We start from the raw sequence: 8,904 nt of genomic DNA on the forward strand, positions 1-8,904 counted from the left end.
GTGTGTATGCGTATGGGTGTATACGTTTGTGTGTGTGTGTGTGTGTGTGTGTAAGGATGTAGGTGTATGGGTGTATACGTGTATATATATATATGTGTGTGTTTGTGTTTCTTAATAATTTTCTTGTAACCAAAATATTTTATCCCTCTCATTCCTTATTATTAAATACTTTAATAATTAAAGAACAGCATATTGTAATTTTTATCCATTTACAGTTACATTTAATGTTGTGAAACGTCCATGAAATATTGCTATTATTATTATTATTATTATTATTATTATTATTATTATTATTATTATTATTATTAATTATGTAATTTTATGTTGATTAGAATAATAATAAGAAGAAATAGCGGAAGAAGAATGTGAGCGGTTAATAGATGCTTTTTTCCATTAAACTGCTGCTTAAAAAATGATAAATATGTAATAATAATATCAAAACATCTCATTTAGCTATAATGTATTATGAACTGGTTTGGAGTTGCACACAAAAGCTCTGTTCTAGCTGTGTGTGTGTGTGTGTGTGTGTGTGTGTGTGTCTGCAGCAGGCGTGTATAATCAGGAGTGTGGAAAGGCTGAGCTGCTGGGGGGAGAATGTGAAATGTTTGTGGGTGTGGCCATGTGGAAAGCGAACAACAGCGTGTGAAGTCAAGGTCAGAGAAAAGACGCTATCGGTTACAGTACAGTAAATCACAACGGCACGCTGTAGATACCTCACACTCCACTCCAACAAAATACTGATGTTTACTCGCACGTTAACCAGCAGCCTTCTGTTTTGGACATGTTACATTTGAAGGCTTGATATTTGGAGCAACGTCTCACCCTTGTGGAGAGAAGCAGGAACATGTGGTGATGAGGCAGCGAGGGCAGAACACAGGCCCTGTGCAACTTCCTACCCTTCATGTAAGTCTGAGGAGAGCTTTATTTCTGAAAGAGAAGAAGAAGACGAAGTGTACTTATAAATAAAACTTTATTATGTCTTGCTTTGTCTGAGCTCAAGGTTTACTCATTACATGTAGGTGTTTCCATAATAGGAACCTTTTCACGATCCTAGAAAGTTTCCCTGCAACCCACAGAGGATAGGCATGATTCTAGCAAGGAACCTTTTTAGGAACCCAGGAACATTTGGTGTGTTTTCACCACAAGAACCTTTTTGTCAACCCAGGAACATTTGCTGTGTTTTCATAAAAGTAACCTTTTCAGGAACCTCAGAACATTTGGTGTGTTTTCATGACAGGAACCTTTTCAGAAACCCAGGAACATTTGGTGTGTTTTTATAACAGGAACCTTTTCAGGAACCCAGGAACATTTAGTGTGTTTTCATAACAGGGACCTTTTCACGAACCCAGGAACATTTAGTGTGTTTTCACCACAAGAACCTTTTCGTGAACCCAAGACCATTTGGGGTGTTTTCATAACAGGAACCTTTTCAGGAACCCAAGAACATTTGGTGTGTTTTCACCACAAGAACCTTTTCAGGAACCCAAGATCATTTGGTGTGTTTTCATGACATAAACCTTTTCAGGAACCAAGAAACATTTGCTGTCTTTTCACCACAAGAACCTTTTCAGGAAACCAGGAACATTTGGTGTGTTTTCACCACAAGAACCTTTTCAGGAAGCTTGAAGCTTTACCAGAAAAACTGAGAGGTTTGCATATCTCCACTGCAGAAACATATTCGAATACTCAGTAGGTCCACCAGAAGATAAGGCAGTGGGAACACAGGCTGGTTGCAGATGTAAGTCTGGGGAGACTAAGTGCTTTATTTCTGGGGAGACTGAGTATCAAAAGTGCTTTATTTCTGAAGAAGAAGAAGAAGAAGAAGAAGAAGAAGAAGAAATAAAAACAGAAGAAACATAAGAGTGTACTATTAAATAAATAGTTCTTACATCTTGTTTTGTCTGAGCTCAAGGTTTTAGGTTTCATTTTCTGTTTGGATTTGAACGTCTTTGGGAAACCAGAGAACCCAGAGGAAACCCGCAAGTGAAGAACACACTTGAAGCACACTTTTTTTAATACACTTTTCCGTAAAACGCTCTCATCTGTTCATTCTCTGCAAGAATTTCCTTTCAAAAGCACCTGTTCAAAATAGAGCTGATTTTAAAAGAGGTGTTAATCCTGGTCCAGGTGCAAAAACATAACCACATGACCACTCCTACTCTCCACACGCTACCCTTAAAAATTCAACATAAACTCCGCCCCCTGACCCATCCATGGAAACGCTACACCCTTTCACACACAACTCCCAACCCCAATGACTTCTACCCCACAACCTAAAGCCTGACAAAAAAAAAAAAAACAACCTCCTGCTTTATATCCCAAAAACCAAACATGAAGCTCAGGCCTTCATTATAAAATGGCTGACTTTAACTTTTGCCAGCAATATCTGCTTTAATATTTGATGATCTATTAATTAGCATTGCTGTGTTGTTTAGTAGCTTGGAAGCATCGAGGAACTATTTTGAAGGTAGTAGATTGAATATGTTGCCTATTATTACATGTTGCATGAAGAACCTTAACCTCTTGAGCTTCTACTGCCCCCATATTTATGGTGTACATGACATGAAATATCTTGGACTTTACATTTGCATATGCTAAACGATATTTTTTACTATTTTCAAGTTGATCTTGAAGTTTTTTTAAGCAATCATCTTAGCCAAAAAGAGCTAAAACGTTGACACAAGTGCTGTACTGTTTTTAAGTTCCTTAAAGGTTCTTCAGGATAGTTAACTGGACACCCATCAGGAGTTGAGCCAGAGCAGCCAGATGAAATCCTCTAAGTGTGGACCTGTTAACTTCATCCAGCACATTATTAAGTTCCCGATGCTGGTGACAGTTGGAGCTGCTCACTTTCTGTGGTGTTTGCGTGCAAGTGTGTAAAGCCTCAGAGCCTGTGTTTGCACTTATCACCTAATAAACCCACAACAGCTCAGCTGGACACAAAGCTGACCTACCACACTGCTTGACCTCTGTACAGCTACAGCTACACTCACACACACACACACACCACCCACCATGCAGGACGGCCATGACAGCCAAAACACAGACATGCCGCTGCAAGAGTCTGGCCTCTGAAGAGTCTAAACTGTTCAGGACAAGGAACCTTTATTTATGAAGCCATTTCTACCCCTTAAGAACCCATTACATGTAGGTGTTTCCACAATAGGAACCTTTTCAAGAACTTAGAATGTTTTCCTAAAACCCACAGAGGATAGGCCGGATTCTAGCAAGGAACCTTTTCAGGAACCCAAGAAGAATTGGTATGTTTTCATCACAGGAACCTTTTCAGGAGTTCTGGAATATTTTGGTGATTTCATCACAAGAACTTTTTCAGAAACCCAAGAACATTTCGTGTTTTTTTACCACAAGAACCTTTTCAGGAACCCAAGAACATTTGGTGTGTTTTCACTAAAAGAAGCTTTTCAGGAACCCAAGAACATTTTGTGTGTTTTCATCACAAGAACCTTTTCAGGAAAGCACGAACAATTGGTGTGTTGTTGTTGTTTTTTTTACCACAAGAACCTTTTCAGGAACCCAAGAACATCTGGTGTGTTTTCACCACAAGAACCTTTTCAGGAACAATGAAACATTTGGTGTGTTTTCACCAAGAACATTTGGTGTGTTTTCATCACAGGAACCTTTTCAGGAACCCAGGAACATTTGGTGTGTTTTCACCACAAGAACCTTTTAACGGAACCCTGAAACATTTGGTGTGTTTTCACCAAGAACATTTGGTGTGTTTTTACCTGTTCAAGAACCCAGGAACATTTGGTATGTTTTAAGCTTAAACCTCCACCAGAAAAGCTGAAATATTTGCATGTCTCCACTACAGGAACATATTCAAATACTCAGTAGGTTTCCACCACAGGAACCTTTCCAGGAACCCAGGAACATATGTGTTTCCATCAAAGAAGTTTTAAGAACTCTGGAACTTCACCTTTATATTTTTATTTTTAATACCTTTAAAAAGGAGAACAAGTCAAGGTTGTGAGTTCGAATCCCAGGACCACCAACTGCTGGGCCCTTGAGCAAGGCCCTTAACCTCAGAATTGTAAGTCACTGTGAATAAGAGCATTTGTCAAATGCCACAAATTTAATGTATATATATATATATTTGTATTTTAAAGATAAATTGCAAAAATTGTATTTAATCAGCAACTTTATCGGTTTTTAATAATTGATTTTTTAATTAATAATGATATAATGATTTCCATGATAGACTGATACCTGATATGGACATATCGGCATATTGCCCAATTCTTTTAAAAAATTAATTTAATTAAATTAAATTAATAGATGAATGAATGCATGAATGAATAAATTAAGTAGATTATCAAAAGTGGATATTTAATGACGTTATGAATTGGATCACATTATGTACATTTCACATTATCATAGAGATCTGTATTTATTATACAGCATATATTTATCATAATATTTAAATAATGTCTTATAAATGTCTATTAGATGTCCTATAGTAGATAAAATGAATTTAAAATTAAATGACACCCAATAATACTACGGTTCTGATACTAGACCTGGGTCAAAAACCAGACTTTACATATAATCTGATATGCATTTGGAACAGCATTTAAAAGCTTATATAGATTCACTGGCAAGGTGCACTTTGAATTCCTTTGTCCAATTTGGAGGCCATTTGGTGGCTAAAGTGGGCCAGTGAGGCTTAATAGGCCATCTGTGGGTAATGTAGAACACAATTAGCCCTCACTACCACTCCATGGACTGCCATTAGACCGGCGCCTGAACCCAGGAGTGACTCTTTAGAGTCCTCTCTTCAATGACCACTGCACCGGTGCGCTCGCAAGCCCTTCTTATTGTTATGTTCATTCTGTTGATTTCTTTCTGCTCAAGTGCTAGCACCAAGGCCCAGTGTTATTGAATTGCCAGGGTTGTACTTAAGTGGGCCCCCTTTTCACTTGACCCTGATCTTCAAAATGGACCTTCTCTTGCTTGTTTTGGTCCTCAATGTGAGTCATCTGGTGAGGTTCCTGTGCAAAATCAGCACTTCTGGCCAGATTAGTTGAAAAAGAATTTGGTTGATGTGAATGGGGCATGAGGTTGATGGAGGATCTGCTGGGTTCAGAGAGACACATGGTCCACTTCTATATGGCACTCCAGACATGTTGTCTACCTAAGGGCCTGGAGAAGGAAGCCATTTTGTAGTTATTATTGACGTAGCCTCCTCAGATAATACTGAATTTTAAAAATCAGGTAAAGGTCATGGTGTGCTGCAGGAATGACCTGGACGTGACTTTAGCATTGTCAATCAAAGTCAGTCAGTTTTGTCACATCTGAAATAAGGTCTTTGGATGAAACAAGCTCAGGATATTTTTACATTTTATTCTATGACATAAAATACATCAGTAATACACTACTCGTAATTTTTTTTAAAGCTTTTAAAGGGGGTGTGGTAGCTTAGTGGTTAAGATGTTGGGCTATTGAGCTGAAGGTTATGAGTTCAAGTCATAGGTCAAGCAATGTGCCACTGTTGGGCCCCTGAGCAAGTCCCTTAACCCTCAATTGTTCAGTTGTATCAAATGAAATTGAAATTGAAAATGGAAGTCAAATGTGTTGAAAGACATGGTTGCTAAAGGTTTTGAGGGACATCAAACAGGAAAATTCCTTTGCAGCTTCCTTGTGTTTACACTAATAATGCATTCTTGCAAACCTTTCAATTCATTTCCTCAACTTTTTATTCATTCAGATTCATTCACAAAAAGGAAACAGTGGCTCCTTATCAGGAAACGTGTGCGATTGTGAGTGAAATTGTTTTGCTTCTGCTGATTGGATTCGGGCTCCAGAGGAGTTCTGTTCATTTGTGAGGATTGTTCTGATGAACAAAACGTGCAAGTATTCTTGGCTACAGAGTTTATTTCCCTCAACAATACAAAAGCCATTGGAAAAAAATCCTCTTGGTTCTGTGTTGAGGAAACTAGTGTGATAATCACATCTGGGTCGGCCTACAAAGAATACATCATCCTGCAGAGGGTCAGGCATCATTCACATAAGGAATAACTGTGTTATAGGACACTTATATCTTTCTTTTTTCTTTTTTTAATAAATACAACGTTTATTATTAGGAATGACTTGTTACTTTAGAAACACTTCATAATGTCTTCCAACATCAAGAGAAACCGACTGTCTGAGGTGCTGTTCCACGAAATGAATCAGTACTAACTCTTTACCTAATTAGATGAAAGAATTCAACCATTTATATAATAAATTGCAAGCTAGCAGTGATCACTTTCCTTACAGAATGGGAGGATCCTTCCTTACAGAATGGGAGGATCCTTCCTTACAGAATGGGAGGATCCTTCCTTACAGAATGGGGGGAAATGGATCGACTAGACGCTGTAACAGTTTCTTTCCTCAAACCATCAGACTCCTCAACACCCAGAACTGAACTGTATCTCACTCACTCACACACACTCACTCACACACACTCATTCACACACACTCATTCACACACACTCATTCACACACACTCATTCATATACACACACACACACACACACACTCATTCACACATACTCATTCACACACACTCATTCATATACACACACACACACACACTCATTCACACATACTCATTCACACACACTCATTCATATACACACACACACACACACACACTCATTCACACACACTCATTCACACACACTCATTCATATACACACACACACACACACACACTCATTCACACATACTCATTCACACACACTCATTCACACACACTCATTCATATACACACACACACACACACACTCATTCACACATACTCATTCACACACACTCATTCATATACACACACACACACACTCATTCACACATACTCATTCACACACACTCATTCATGCACTCACTCATTCATATACACACACACACACACACTCATTCACACACACTCATTCACACACACTCATTCACACACACTCATTCATATACACACACACACTCACACACACTCATTCACACACACTCATTCACACACACTCATTCACACACACTCATTCATATACACACACACACACACACACACTCATTCACACATACTCATTCACACACACTCATTCATATACACACACACACACACACTCATTCACACATACTCATTCACACACACTCATTCATATACACACACACACACACACACACTCATTCACACACACTCATTCACACACACTCATTCATATACACACACACACACACTCATTCATATACACACACACACACACACACTCATTCACACACACTCATTCACACACACTCATTCATATACACACACACACACACACACTCATTCACACATACTCATTCACACACACTCATTCATATACACACACACACACTCATTCACACATACTCATTCACACACACTCATTCATGCACTCACTCATTCATATACACACACACACACACACTCATTCACACATACTCATTCACACACACTCATTCATGCACTCACTCATTCATATACACACACACACACACATTCATTCACACACACTCATTCATGCACTCACTCATTCATATACACACACACACACACTCATTCATATACACACACACACACACTCATTCATATACACACACACACACACACACACACTCATTCACACACACTCATTCATGCACTCACTCATTCATATACACACACACACACACTCATTCACACATACTCATTCACACACACTCATTCATGCACTCACTCATTCATATACACACACACACACACTCATTTACACACACTCATTCACACACACTCATTCACACACACTCATTCATGCACTCACTCATTCATATACACACACACACACACACTCATTTACACACACTCATTCATGCACACACACACACACTCATTCACACACACTCATTCATGCACTCACTCATTCATACACACACACACACACACTCATTCATACACACACACACACACTCATTCACACACACTCATTCATGCACTCACTCATTCATATACACACACACACACTCATTCACACACACTCATTCACACACACTCATTCATGCACTCACTCATTCATATACACACACACACACACTCATTCACACACACTCATTCACACACACTCATTCATGCACTCACTCATTCATATACACACACACACACACTCATTTACACACACTCATTCATGCACACACACACACACTCATTCACACACACTCATTCATGCACTCACTCATTCATACACACACACACACACACACACTCATTCATACACACACACACACACTCATTCACACACACTCATTCATGCACTCACTCATTCATATACACACACACACACACTCATTTACACACACTCATTCATGCACACACACACACACTCATTCACACACACTCATTCATGCACTCACTCATTCATACACACACACACACACACACTCATTCATGCACACACACACACACTCATTCACACACACTCATTCATGCACTCACTCATTCATACACACACACACACACACTCATTCACACATACTCATTCATGCACTCACTCATTCATATACACACACACACACACACACACACTCATTCACACATACTCATTCACACACACTCATTCATGCACTCACTCATTCATATACACACACACACACACACACACTCATTCACACATACTCATTCATGCACTCACTCATTCATATACACACACACACACACACACACTCATTCACACACACTCATTCACACACACTCATTCACACACACTCATTCATATACACACACACACACTCATTCACACATACTCATTCACACACACTCATTCATATACACACACACACACACACACACACTCATTCACACACACTCATTCACACACACTCATTCATGCACTCACTCATTCATATACACACACACAC

The 8,904-nt window shown here is 39.0% G+C and overlaps 1 long non-coding RNA gene across 1 annotated transcript in view; it reads left to right on the plus strand.

Moving 5' to 3' along the window:
* Positions 1-410: 410 nt before the first annotated feature.
* Positions 411-8,904, plus strand: part of LOC131348435 (uncharacterized) — a 16,227-nt gene continuing 7,733 nt past the window's right edge. Inside the window, exons 1-2 of the long non-coding RNA XR_009203936.1 lie at positions 411-653; positions 797-903. This is a non-coding gene — a long non-coding RNA (uncharacterized LOC131348435). The remainder of the gene's footprint in view (positions 654-796; positions 904-8,904) is intronic.

Source organism: Hemibagrus wyckioides, linkage group LG28 (genome assembly GCF_019097595.1).
Source record: "Hemibagrus wyckioides isolate EC202008001 linkage group LG28, SWU_Hwy_1.0, whole genome shotgun sequence".
NCBI classification, from domain to species: domain Eukaryota; kingdom Metazoa; phylum Chordata; class Actinopteri; order Siluriformes; family Bagridae; genus Hemibagrus; species Hemibagrus wyckioides.